The following is a 14,151-nucleotide window of genomic DNA, read 5'->3' as shown; positions in this document are numbered from 1 at the left end:
AACAGTAAAATGCCTAAGAAGAAGGAGTTATATAGCCTTGTGTGGGCCCAAGACCATGACAGGAGCCAGCTAAAGTCGAAACCCTTTTTGATTGCCTGCAGCTTTCAAATTCCAAAACGTCTGGCTTTATTGTCTTGGAATATGTCCAAAAGTACAGAAGAACGGTTCCTCTTAAAACATTTAAATTGATTGCGAAAAACAAATAAACGTGTATTTACTCAACTTCTAAACCTGAGCTGTTTTCACTCAAAATGGGTTGTCATTTGCTTTGTGCTTTGCTAACAGAAAGTACGCGGTCGCATCCTCAGCAACCTTTGGAAAAGATGCTTGGACTGCCAACGAATGTCTTAATACTTAAGAGCCATTCTGTACAGAGGGTACCAGAAGCTGCACTCACCCAGTGTCACTTAGAGGATATCATACGCCGATCTGTAGGCTCAGGCCTGGGGCCCCAGTCCAAGCTCTCCCAGGACCTGCTACACTTAGAGTCAGGCTAAACGAGGCACAGAAAGCCCAGGGCACAGGCATGGAAGGCGAAACAGTAAAGGAAGTGAAGAAGTGAGAGGAAATGAGAGAGAAAAGTGTGGCTAAATTCCTGTTTCAGGGATACAGTAAAGCACAGGATAAAATTTGGACAATTCATCACACAGGTCCCTGTACCTTCAGAAAGCAAGTTCTCCACTCTGATCTCCTGCAGCAAATTCTGGGGAACAGGAGAGCAGTGGAGAGAGAGATTGAAACCGAATGTCCCTAAGACACAAACAGGGAAAAACAGTGGCCAAGAAAGAGAGGATAAGGAAAAGTAAGGGAGGGAAAAATGAAGAGGGACCTGTGCTGCCCTGAAGTAAAACCATGGAAGTCTATTCTGGTCCACCTTCTGAGAAGGTCCCTTTATCCTTTTCTTTCCACGTACACCTCACACATTTTATCATCTCCCCCTTCACTTCCCACACGAAGTAACTGAGAAAATGATCTTCCTGAGGTCCACCCAAAGGAGCCTGCAGGGGTTGGGGCCATTGAGCACCCAAGTTTCAAATAAAGAAGCTCCACTGAGAGTCGTGGGCAGTGGCACAAGCTACAAGATGATCCTTAAAAAGATCACCCAGGCCTGGGCTTGGGATACACTGGGTCCCTGAGTTGCTCAAAACCCCAGTTCACGCAATGGAACGAGTTCATAGCACTTAATTTGTTCCACAACTGACTCTGGAAACGAAGATGTGTGTGCATGATTCCTGAGTAAACTGTCTAAAAAACAGAAGAATACAGCCAATGTATGCCTGTGTTTAGTCCTTGTTTCCTCCTCCTTTTTTTTCGTTGCAGAGGATCCAGTAGATAACAACCTAGTAGTTTTGGGTAGAGCCTGATCATTTATTTTCGCTTGAATCTGGGAACTGGCCTACTCACAGACATCAGATTTCTGCCTCATTAAAGTCTACCAGTTAAATGGAGGAGGAAGAAAGGGGAAAGATGGAATGCTGATAATGGGGAGGGAGGAGTTAGACAGGAAAGAAATGATGATAATTCTGATTTCTCCAAAGCAGAACAAGAAACCAGTATTTGCTCAAAAGGGTCATGTGTATGCCATGCTTGTTAACAATAACTCTTTGAAATATCTGATGTTTTAAAGTGCCACTTGAGGCTCAGAGAGGCTTAGCAAATGACCCAATATCACACAGCTGGTAGTAAAGCCAGGATTCTAACACCAAGTCTGTGTAATGCAAAAACCACGCTCTCTCCAAGCCACCATATGGTCTCTCTCAAGGGAAGGTCAGTGTTTCAGCCTTGTGGGCTTCCCCCACCCTCAACTATTTCCTCATGCAAATTGGGGCCCTGCTTTCCTCCTCTGCTCACTGCCACAGCGAGAGAAGCACAAGGCGCTCTGAACTGGAGAGCAATCTGCACAATGCTGGCTGGATGACAGTCTCCAAGGATCCTGGCATGTGCTGGAGGTTTCAGGGTTTCCTCACTGCTGCAATGACAGGCACAGGGTCCCCAGAGCCAGGCTGGCCAACCTGATTTACCACATGGCCTGTGTGTTTGTACATATAAATATCAGCCTCCCACTGATAATCCACTTAGCGAACTTCAAAGGAGCCCTCCACAGCCAGCTTGGGTTTTATCACATTTATATGCTGCATTTCTCTAGTGGGGCTTGCCAATGATGCACTTTTAAAGCATTCCCAAGCTCGACAGAGGGGCTCGCTGCTTTTACAAGGCAGGCTCTGAAGGGCATTTTGCCCTGGCCAGGCCCCACCAGACTTCCTTCTGTGCATCCAGATACGGGGGACCCAATGCCAGAGAGGATTACTTACTGACATACAAAGTGGGCAATGAAAACAGGACCTCCGAGCAAGCGATAACGGTGCAAATACTGAAAATCAACGTGTTTGCTCACCATTTCAAACTCCCATCTCTGATAAGAGTGGTTCCCTGGCTAGAAACCCAGGCGTAGTTGTGAAGTTTCATGTCATTACTCATCTGTGACTCAGACAATTTACTCGTGAATAATTGCAGACTGTGAGCCTTACAGGGAGGTGATGGAAAACAACTGGGAAGAACGGAGCTTTCCCTGCCTCTTGGCCCTGGAGTGAGAATCTCTAGGAGTGGTATTGCTGTTTCCACTGCTTTTCCACTCTGGGAATAAATGCTCCTCCAGAATCAATAACCCCTATCCCAGCGCTCATCCAAAAGTCAGACGTGCAAATATAATTGAGGTTGCAGATTCAGACAAACATGGCATGCTATGAGTCAGCAAGAATAAATCACTTTGCAAGGTGGAATGATGGATTTCATCCAAAAAAAATTTAATCATAATCATTTCTCTCATGCCAACTGTATGTTGGACTTCTGTCACAATCCTCTATAATCACAGCTTACTGCCACTGGTTAGAGAAACAATCGGAGAAAAAAAGATCTCTGCTGTGTTCACTCTGAGGCAAGTAGCTGTGGCCTCCCCTTCCACCCCTCATTCTCATTCGTTTCTTCTCTCAATAGATGCTGATATGATAGAAATGGCATTGGGCTAGGCTCTGATCCCACATCTGACACCCAGTCTAACCTCTCTGAACCTCAGTCTCTCTCTGTAAATCAGCACTAAGAATACCTCATTTGCTGGCTTGCCTTAATGCATTATTATAAAGACTAAATTCCACACAGTTTAATTAAAAGGGCTGCAGAAACTGCAGCTGTTGGTTTTCATGCTGCCTCTTTTTCTATAGGTTCCAAAGATGTCTTAGCCAAGAGGGACATCAGAGTGGCTACTTCAACATCTATTTACTGAGAGAGTCAGGAACCAGAGGCCACTTGACTGGCTCTGCACCACCAGTGTTAGCGGAGAATTGGGTCTGAACTCTGATACAGGGAAGCCTGATGTAGCTATCAAGACTGTTCCCAGCTGAACCAATATATATATATACAGTCATGTAAACAGAGAAAAAAAATCTGTTTGCAGCCACTATTCTTTCTCTTTAACACACTGCCATGCCCGTCCCTGCAAACAGAAGTGAAGAGCCATTAACTATGACTCTACAATCAAAACCAACATGCTAAGCTAGAGAGTAAACAGACGGCAAGCAACGCAAGGGCACTATTTCCAGAAGAGAGAGCATGGCATTCTTCTCACAAACCCAGAGGGCTGGCTTCCGGATCACCAACTGCTCAATGCAGCCCGCTGCAGAGCCGCTGAATATTGAATTTCACCCCACCCTGGCATGATTAGAGGCCACTGAAGACTCTCTCACAGTCCCAAAAGCCACTGACGACTTCAAGATTCAGATTTCCGAGGTTCAGTTAATTTCAGCTCTCCTTAGTTAATTCTAACTGTGAAAATTACATGTGCTGTTTTTCTTCCCTGTGACAAACGTTCCTGTGACTTCAGTCCAGGCGGTCCAAATGCTGGTTCACCCTGGTGGCAACTTGAGCGAGGGAGTGTTTACTGGGATCTGCACCTCACCAGAACCTGTTTTGTTGTTTTTATCTTCTTGAGTTCCATTAGACATTCCAGTGCTGGGTGGGAGCTGGAGTATTTTTACATGGGAACATTTTGTGGGACAATCTGAGCTCATAAACTTTTCTGCTCCCCTGTACCAGATATTTAACCAGGGGAGTCTAAAATGTCACTTCCTGTTGATTGTCACCAAACTGGTGTGACACCCAATGGGACAACCTTAGGTGCAGCAGCTTGTACTATACTTGAGGCTCACCAAATCCCCAACATTAGGGCTTCACTGTAAAAGGAAACGCAAAAACTGGCCTATCTTCTTCGCAGGTCTGCTCTGATAACCCGATGTGGTGGGCCAACACTTGGCTTATTAGGTAAATACAAAGGATTAACAACTATGGCGAAAGACTACCCCAAAAGTCCATAAAACAAGGGCTGTCAGTCCAGTGATTCTTGTAGCTTCACAGAAAACTAAAACTTGGTCCTACTGGACCGAAAAATGCGTCTTGCTGATGCCACGACTTGCTTAAAATCTCCGCGAAGCCGATGCCAGCAAAGGATCGTTGCAGTTCTCATATAAAACCAGCAGGTGGCAGTATTGGTCCAAGAGACAGGCAGTCCTCCGGGTTCGCGGCGACGTAAACGCTGCTACAAGTCCTGTGTTAACATATCTCAAATCTTCCAATCTCCTACTTAATTAGGTGGCACGTTTGGGTTTCGTGGTGCCCTCTGTTCCAAGCCCGTAGAATAGAAGCCGGTGAAAAGGCTTAACGTTCCGCTGGGCCCCAAGAGAATTCGCCAGACATCATCACCAGCACCGTCAGCATCATCCCTGCCCGCGGGTCGTCCGGGGCGACTGAGCTTCGGGAGCCAGGAAAATGGCGCTGCCATTCCAGGTCGCAAAGGTTTGGAAGGTTCAGCAGGAAAAGCCACTCGGGAGTAGCTCGAGTGGTTCAGGGTTTTGTTTAGCCAATGTTCTCCCCATCTCGCAGTGTCCACCCGTTGAGGGGAGACAGACCACCTGGGCCGCGCTAGGTGGGGTCCCCGACGCCGCAGCCGGGCGCGAGCTGTCGGGTCTGTTCGTAAGCCACTGTCACCGCCTCGTAAACCCCGAGGCGGGGGCCGCGACTGCCACGCAGCCTGGGAATTGCGGGCTGATTGGAAACGACTGTTCCCGTTGCACAATAACGCGGGGTCATAAAACAAACAAACAGCAACAGGCCGCCTGCGCGGCAGAAGGATTTTCGAAGGGCCAGAAAACAAAAGTCGCCCCATCCCTCCAAAGGAGTGCCCAGGACCCTATATCCTCCGCTTCGCCCACATTTCACTATTATGACACCCCCACCCTTATCACCAAACCCAGGAACCTCCGCCTCTCTCGCACACCCAGCGCCTCCAGGGCAGACAAAGTGCCTGCAAGGCGTCACTTTGAGGCTCCAGGAGTGGGTAAGGTGACCGAGGTTAGTCGAGTCCTGGGTCCCAGCACTGCGCTCCGACCCCGCCGCGGCGCCGACCTCCCGAGGCTGGCGGGGAGCCGGACGGCGCGCCGGACACCCGCTAGAGGGCGCGGCAGCCGCGCGAATCTTACCCGGCTCACTCCTCGCCTCCGCCGGTCGCTCTGGCTCCGGGTCCCCGACAGCGCAGCGGGGACCGCGCCTCGCCCACCTTCGCAGGGGAGGATCTGCGCTGGCACGGTCCGGCCCCACCACGCCCCCACAGACCCCGAGCTGGCTGCGGTCCACGCCCTCGGCCGCTCAGTCACCTTGAGGCTGGGGACAACGACCGCCCGCCCCCCGGTTTAGCGTCCTCATCCGCCGCACTCCTAGTTTAGAGCTGCGGCGGCCGCTGCGCCCTAGGCTCGACGCTCGGCGTTTGCATTGTTTTCGACTGAGACCTGAGACGGGGGCCGGACGGGGTGGAGGGAGAAGGATCGAGGGGTTTAGGGTTACAGTCGCACGCCAGCGCCTCCTATGGGCCTGAAAGCGCCACGGCCGCGGACAGCTGCGCGGAGAAGGCTGCGTGGAGCTGAGGCTGCGCTCCCTTCGCTTTAGAGAACCCAGCCTCACCCACTGCGTCCCCCTCGCCCGACGCTCGCTTTGCCCGGGTTGCCCTGGGCACACACGCTCCGCCTGCGCCTCTCACTCCTCTTTCGCGGGGAAGGGGTAGACTGCAATAGGTGGGGAATTCCGAGGTCCTCTATCCCTTTCAATCTATATTTCCAACGGACCCCTGGTTCACTGCTCAGCTGAAAACAAAAGGAAAATGCCACCGATCCATTTCAGCAAAATACAAGCACCAGCAGAGCCCTAGAGCACTGTGGGGAAACGCAATCTGCCCCAGCTCTGCATCCCACAGAAGAGAAGATCGCAAGACCTTTCCCCTCTCCCCTCGTACCCCGACGGCTGATGCTGCGCGCCGACCCTATTAGACTAGAGGCCAGGGAGATTGAGAGCCGCACCTTTCGGCGACTAAGCAGGCTTTTAGCTTTCCTCCTAGAACTGCCACTTCTCCACCAACAACATGTAACAGTCGCGGCTCCCTGGAGGCCAGAGGGAGTCCCACCCACCGGGCTCTGCAGGAAGGCGCCGGCCACCACGTCCCCAGGACGCGTCCCGGCACTGCGCGCCGCCCACGGCCGGTCCCCAGGAGGCACAAAACCGGGCCGCCTCGGCGCCAGACGCGTTTGCAGCTGGAAAGCCTGGCCCCGATGCCCCTCCCCCTACACCCCTCCCCAGTCCGCGCCCTGGGAGGAAAGCGGACCTGGGGCCGGCAGCCGGGACTCCACTTCGAGCCCCTCTCGGTCTAAAGACTGGAGCTTCCCGGTGCCTTCTCCCACCTCGTCTTTCTGTCTTCCACCCGCCACGACCCGTCGCTTTGGAGTCCAGCTACACTTGGGTCAAACCCAAAGTAAGACTGTTCAAGAGCCCCCAGCAGGGACTCACAAGGGTGTCAGTGAGTCTGTTGGGGAGTGGAGTAAGGGCCCCTTTTCCCGAGAGGACTGTGAAGAGGAGAAAACCAAGAGAGAAGGAAAAGGAAAGGAAAAAAGAGAGAAGTAAAAGAGCAAAGCAGCAGCATCAGGGCCCGGTTGGGTCAGATGGAGGTGGGGCTGGGGGTGGGAGGGAATGTTAGAACCAGAGCCAGCGCGTCACCGAATGAGGTGCGCACGTCCGGGGAGTCCCTTCCTCCCCTCCAGGGGTCCCCAGGCTCGCCGGTCTCTGGGGTGTTAGTCTGGTGAGCTGGGCGGCTGATTGTCCTGCCCCGTTTGCCCCGGATGTCTCTCCCCGCTCTAAAAAGCTGCCTAGTTCTGTTCGAGAGCGACAGTGCGGAGGCGAGTCGGTCCAAAACGTTGAGCAATTCGGTTGAGGAGCCAAAAAGCCATTTCCCACACAGCGCAGCCCGGGGCTTTTCTAGGCGGCCGGGCCGGGCGCGGGGCAGTCCGGACCTGATAAGGGTCATTCGCGCTCCCTCTCCATCCTCCGTTGGTCTCTCACCCTTGGAGATGGAGTAAGTGGCAAGTTCTTTTAAGCACTCTTTCTGCACGTCCTGGAGTCCTAGCAGGGCTTGGGGGAACAACGTGTGGGGAGGGCACTCTGGCTGCGGGAGAGACAAGGCTGAGACGCTTGGCCAGGCTACTTCACACCTGGCCAGGAGGCCGAGGTTCCTGGTCCCTTTAGGCAGCGGTCGAGCCACACTCCCTCTCGCTCTGAGCTGACAGAGACCCTTTCCGAACTGAACCGCTGATCCCAGTCGTTTCCGAGCCAAGGGGAAGCTGCCCGCTCCCTTGGCGCTATCTGGAGAAGTTAATCTCATGTATAAAAGCCTATTTCCATGGGGATAGACGATGGAAGAAGGTGGGGCGCGAGGAGACCCCTCCGGGGCGAACAGAGGCTGGCACAGGGAGTGAAATAGATACAGGGACACTGGAGAGGGTGAAGCAGCGCTGGGCCAGTGCAGGAGGCGAGTGCCCCGCACCCCCGTGTGGAAAGGGGCACGGGTACCCCGAGGCAAGTAATGAGGGCGGTTCGCCTCCCATGTATCTGTCTTACCTGGGAACCAAGTTTCTCCGTTCCGAGTTGTCCCTAACTTCCCCCACAACAAGTTCTCCACTTTTTTTCTTTGGCGACCTTCCTTCTTTCCTTCCTGCGGCCGGGACTGGGAGCAGCAGAGCTCCGGGCTTGCAAAAACGGTTCCACCGAGGAAGGGGCTGCGCAGAGATTGCTGGGGGTGGAGACCACCGCGCACAATGAGGGCCCCTTGGAGCGCAGTTCGAAATTCCTCAAATCCCAGTTGCTGGAATGCGAGGCGACGACGACTTCTTCACTCGAGGCCAAATGTGTTTGTCATTACTCCATAGACCGCCTGCCTGCCCGCCAGCCCGCGCCGCCGTCGCCCCCGCGCTACAGCGCGCAACCCGAGCGCGCTGCGGGGCTGGCGCCCTCTCTCCCTCGCAGTTCACTGATTCCCGCAAACCACTGATCCCCAAACCTTCGCCCAAATCGGCGCCCCCTCCGCTCGTCTCACAGCCGCCACGGTTGTACTGAGTCTGGCCCTTACCGGGCGCAGCACCGTCCAGTAATTACGCGTCCTGGGTCGGCGCCATGTGCACCCGGTGGGCACCCCAGGTCCGGCCCTCTCCAGCCGAGCCCTTCACGCCTCCCCTCCCCTCAACCTCTTCCGCTCCCCACTCGGCGCTTGTTTCTCCCCACCTCCCTCGGTCCACCAGTCGCGCTCCACACCGCCGGCTACAGTGCTGTCCCGCCAAACCGCGGGCGAGGAATGAAAATACTCATTAAAAACCTGTAGCCTTCCAGGACTCCATGCCAAGAAGAGGGCAAACACCTCTGCCCCCACTCCCAACACTGCTTGGTGCTCGTCCCAGTATACAGGAATATCACCCCCAACCCCCAAAAGAAACCTCAAAAATGTAAGCCTCAACAATTTCTTTGGGAGGCCATAGAGTTGTTAGAAAAATACTGCTTTTAAAAATAGGTCTGGAAAATGTGTTTTTTTAAACCCCTAGACTTTCGAACTCTATGGTTATCTTCCCTCCAAGTGAAGTTTATTCAAAATAAATTACTCTCTGGACATACAACTAGAATTCGACTCCAATTTTTTTTTTCATCGCCCAAAGTTTGAAGTTACTTCACTTCTAGCCCAAAGAGCCTGATCAGGGATTTCTTTTAGAAACAAAAATCCTTTTTCTCCTCCCTTACCTTCTCCTCCAATGTCAATTCGCAATGAAAATCCTACATGAGGAGGAAAAAGTGTGTCCACGGCCTGCAGCCCTCTCCTGCAGTCCCCTCCTCTGTTTCTCTCCCTCTAGCTCCAACTGTAATGGGCTCAAAAACCGCGTTTTGTAATTGATTCAATGTTATAGTCCATCCTTCTAAAACTAATCATTTGCTCTAAGTAAATAGCTGTCAGGAAATGAAGCCCCCCCCTCCCCTTGGCCTCTTCAAAATAAGAGTTTCCCTCGAACTCCGTGCGCTCTGAATCTTCCAGCCTTCAGATTGCGCCTTGGCTTTTCGCTCTTACGCAATCAGGGGGTCCAGCCCCAACCCCCAGACTTCGACAACAACTGGGGGGCGGAGAGAAGCCGACCAGATGGGGTGGGGGGGAGGGGGAGGTGTTGATGCTCTGCCGGGAAAGAGGTTCGTGAAAATACAAACTGCCCATCATTTCCAGAATGAGTTTGCCTCTTGATTTCGGGGGACAGTTTCCTACACTGCTACGTTGCTTTGTATTTTCTTTGAAAGGAAGAAAAGGAACACGTAAAATTGCAGTTAATGCCCAGAGAGAATATAAATCTGGAGTCGATAAGTGTTCTTTCTGTAGAAACTCCTAACCCACCTAGAATCCGGGCCGTCGGGAGAGGTCTCCGAGCCGTTGCGTTGTTTTGAACCTGGGGTCTTTTAAGGAAAGTGCCATATAGTTGCTAATCCTTTAATGGGATTAGGCCAGCTGTTGAGTCTAATATGAAGATGATGGGTGGTTTTTTTCTTGGGCGGGGAGGGGGTTTGCTTTAGTTTGGTTTGATTTTGTCTAAAGACAGAATTGAAGTAGGGTACAGAGTCGAGGGTCTGCCGTAGGTTTGGAACTTTCTCCGACAGAACGACCTTTACTCTCTTAAAGCACTTATCTTGTCTTGCCTTTGTTTTCATGGTTATCTGGGCGAGGTTGTCCTGGCTTCTATCACGCACACAAAAAGGCTCAGACTTGATCGTCTGGGGAATCTTCTACAACCAGCCTGCCACCTCCGCATTCAGGGGAAGGGTACAATTTTGACTCTCCCCGCACCCTCTCCCGCCGCGTGGGTCGGGCCGTACGGGTACACTAGGGATAAGAGGGGAGCCCCCAACCCTAGCCCTGGGGCGCCAGGCAGGAGACTAAGCCGGGAGAGGACGATCCTGCTCGCGAAGGAAAGGGGGCGCTGACGCTCCAGGAACCAGACCTGGGCAGAGTGGGGCTTCCCAGCGAGGGCGGGGGAGGGGAGCGCGTTTGCCTTCCCAACCTTCTCTAATTTCGAATTCTCTCGTTGGGTGGAGGGATCAACCTTTACCACCACCCCCGACTCTCCCCCCACCCCCACCCCCCAACACACACTTGACAGTGGCCAGGGCGGCCTGGTTTAGGCTGGAATGTGGAACAGCCATCACCTTCTCCCTTAGAGAGTGGACACGGAGCAGCCTGCAGGGGATGCTCACAGAGAAGTACTCGAAGGGGTGCTGTATGGAACTGCGACCGGCTCCTGGGGTGTCAGGTTCGTGAAGACGCCTGAGGCTGGGCTAGGGGCCTCATTCCCCAAGTCCTTCTGCGCAACCGCCTCCCGTGCATCTTCAGTTCGGGTGACTGCACTGCTCACTATTACTTCCACATGTTCCTTCAGGAAATCATTGAAGGCAAATATATGAACAGCCCCTTGTTCGGAATGCTAACAGGATACCGTAATGTTTGTAGATAACGAACGAGGACTAAAGAACCCCCCAAAATCGGAGTGCGGAATAATAGGGGGAAAGCGGGTGCTGCCTTTCATGCTAATAATAAAATCCAGCTGAGATACAAATTTTTATACCAAGGACTCGAGAGGGTAGGAGGCGAGGCAGAGCGCAGGGCCTACCCGGTAAGGCCTGCTTTGCTGCTAGGATATTGCCAGCCTGGTCAAGCCGGGATCTCCAGGACCCAGGCCTCTACTCTCCCCGCCCACAAATGGTAACTTCACAATTCCTTTCAGAGACGCTTAAAGGGACCCGAAAAGCGGACTGTGCAGGGGTGTCTTCGGGCCATAACTCCTCGCGGGTTTAAAACAGACAGAACGGATGAGCAAGTAAGCACTCAGCTGTCCTTCTGGTAGTAATTACCTGCCTAATTTGAATGATGCCTTTGTTATGATCATTAACAAACATTTGCTAAAGGTTTCCATGTGTGACATTCCAGAAGGTTTAAAGGCTTGGGGAGCTGACTCCGGGGATGGAACACCGGTGGGGGGTGGCGCAAGGGAAGCAAATGGTTGGGAGATTTCCCCGAGCCTGGGCCGAGCAGATAGAGGGAGGTCAACATCTGCCTCCCCAGCAAAAGCAAAATAAACCCACTAGTCGGGAGCAACCTCGGAGCTGGAGGCCCACGGAAAGAGGCGGTTAGTGCCTTAAAACGAGTTCTGCCCACCCACTCCTCCCACTGCTCATAGGCGGGTTTGAATCTTGCCGTCCGCCCTCTGCCGAGGTTCCGCGGATTGACTGCGCGCGTCTATCAACAGGGGCGTCACCGGGAGGTGGGGCGAGCCGTTTCCCTCTCCCAGTGTGGTTCTAAGATCCTTTCAGATTGCTCCCCTGATGCCCGGGGTCCTGGGTGGTCCAGGAGCCGCAGCGGGCAAGAAATGCCTCCTGGCCGAGGCGAACTGAGAGGTCTCTTCTCTGTCTGCTTCTGCCCGGGGCACTGCGGGGGACCCACCACCCTGAGCTCCCGGAGGAGTGACCCTCGCCGGCTTGGGTAGTTGAGCGAATGTCCCAGCCTCAACCCGGATTTTGATTTTCACCTCTTGTGTTTTTCCCTTGAGAGATCATCATGGAATTACGAATGAGGGTTTTTTCCCCAAACCCGCAGTCGGGGCGGCTGCGACCCTCTGGGAAGAAGGCCCAACTAGAGAGATGAGCCACGTGGGGAAGTCAGGGGAGCGCGGTGTTCTGGCGTGGCCTTGCGCATCTAGGCCCTCAAGCGACAAGGAAATTGGAAGCAAAAGATGGAGCAGAGCCAGCCATCAAAAAGAGCCCCCCACCCAAAGTTTTTAAAACCAAATCCAAATGATTCCTGAAAACAAAACCCAAATCTCTCCCTGCTCTGCCTCCCCGGCTCGCCCACCCCACTCCCGGGCGACCGCGGCCGGCCGCAGCCCCGGGTCACACCTTTGAGTTTCGTGGGCGTTTCCCCGCTGAGTTGGCTTTCTGTTTCTCTTCTCCTTCCCGGCGCTCCAGCCCCACCCCCCAATTCTGCTTTCCTCGGAGAATTCAGAAGGTTCTTGCGCTTTGGAAGACCTCTGATTACAGCATTTATCAAAGCCGATAGTAGCGAAAATCACCTTTAAACCAAGTCGCAGTTGGTTTTTTCAAATGAAGTTGGGGGTGTGTGGTGAGGGGGGACGCCTAGCTTTTTTTTTTTTTCTTTTCCCTAGCTTTCTGGATTGAAAATAAATGGCCATTTGGTGGCTGGGGGGCGGGGGGGAGGCGCTAACTGTCCCTTTCCCCACCCTCTTTCAATTCTTGTCTGATCCTGGAAGAGACGCCTCCCTGGGCCGGCGAAGGGACCTTAGTGAGGAAGGCTCCGAGGAGGCTTGCGGATGGTGGGGTCCCCGCCCTTGCCTCGGGTCTGTCCCAGCTGAGGTTTGGAAGCTTGCTCTAGTCTGCAGCTCAGAATACAGAGGCCCAAGTCTTATTAAAAGAGGAGAAAGAGGGTACAGACGGGCTCGTGTAACTTGGGGCAACAGTTCTCTCCGGGACCCCCTACACACCTCGTCTTCTGGCTGGTGGCTGACTAAGGGCGCAGCGTCTCTTCTGGGTTCCTAGAGGCTTTCTCTTCAAAGATTTGTCTCCAAAGAGAAGTCCAAAGCTGTTCCCCGTGGCTGGAGAGACGCGCCTCTGCTAGGGCTAGGGTTCCTAACACTTCAGCCTGCTTGGTGACCCGAGGACCATAGACTGTGAGCTCTGTTTCCCACCCTGACAAGCGCAGGGAAGGACTAAGCTCCTCAGAGCTGAGAAAGACATGGTGGGACTAGACCCCTCTGGGTCTGGATTCTTGGATACCCTCTTCCTAGGGAGAGAGCCTGGCTTTCCCAATATGGAAAGGTTTTTGTGCCACCTATTCCCCTTTTCTTCTGTTAGACCTTAGCTTTTAGTTACTTTTAATTTGAAAGCCATGTGAGGGGAGGGGGAGGGATGGAGGAGATTGGGAGGTCTGCTCTTTATTAGGGGCCTCAGCATCCAGCTTTCCAACTCACAGCTGTGGCTTGGGAGGGGCAGGAGGGCTGGCTCTGTTTAGGTCAGCTTGACTGAAGAAAGGGCCTTGTCCTCAGGAAGTCCCAGGAGTAAGGCAAGGGCTAATGATGTTTAAAAAAAAAAAAGCGAAAGGCTTCCAGCAGAAACTGTGCGGTGCAAAGCCAGTGGAACCTGGGATCCACAACTACATTAATTATAGTACAGAAGTTTGAGTGTGAGCCACATTATTTAATCAGGGTATTATTTTATTTAATCCCCCGAACAACCCTGTGGGTTGAGCATGATTACCCCCAATTAACAGATGAGCAAACAAAGTCAGAGGGGTTAAGCAGTTTGTGCACAGCAGTGCCAGTTTCTGCCTAACCATGTCCTGGATTCCAGTTCCAGTGTGATCTAGTCAAGACAGGTCACATCTCTGAGCCTCAGTCTCCTCATCTGTATGAATGGGCATGTCTGCACTTTGTCCCCAGATTGTTGAGAAGGTTAAACAGTATGAGGCAGGAGAAGCCCAGTAAGGCACTGGATAAAGTTTCTCTTTCTCTTCTTTCCTCAGGCTTTTTCACAGGCAGGGTCACTGACATACTCGTCTCCAGGTCCCTGCTTCCCCTGGATTGGCCTCAAGAACTGGGTGAATGCCAGTCTAGTTTTCTAGTTCATGTCTCAGTTAAAGGTGGGGCAGGGCTATCTTGATTCCTAGCTATTACCCATCAATGTCTCAGGCCCTCT

General features: G+C 52.9%; 1 protein-coding gene across 3 annotated transcripts in view; it reads right to left on the bottom strand.

Annotated features, from left to right (window-relative positions):
* The window catches only part of PDGFRA (platelet derived growth factor receptor alpha), a 47,776-nt gene extending 38,442 nt beyond the window's left edge, over positions 1 to 9,334 (bottom strand). The window contains exon 1 of one of the 3 annotated variants that reach the window (XM_019962765.2): positions 9,154 to 9,334. The gene's annotated coding sequence lies outside the window, so the exon portion shown is untranslated. Of the gene's footprint in view, positions 1 to 5,528; positions 5,942 to 7,986; positions 8,553 to 9,153 lie in introns of those variants that run through there. The other 2 variants (XM_019962768.2, XM_019962767.2) reach the window with 2 other exon arrangements.
* Positions 9,335 to 14,151: the final 4,817 nt, after the last annotated feature.

This window comes from Bos indicus, chromosome 6, assembly GCF_029378745.1.
Source record: "Bos indicus isolate NIAB-ARS_2022 breed Sahiwal x Tharparkar chromosome 6, NIAB-ARS_B.indTharparkar_mat_pri_1.0, whole genome shotgun sequence".
In the NCBI taxonomy this organism is placed as follows: domain Eukaryota; kingdom Metazoa; phylum Chordata; class Mammalia; order Artiodactyla; family Bovidae; genus Bos; species Bos indicus.
Note: the sequence above shows the minus strand (reverse complement) of the source record. Positions and strands in the feature narration are given on the sequence as shown.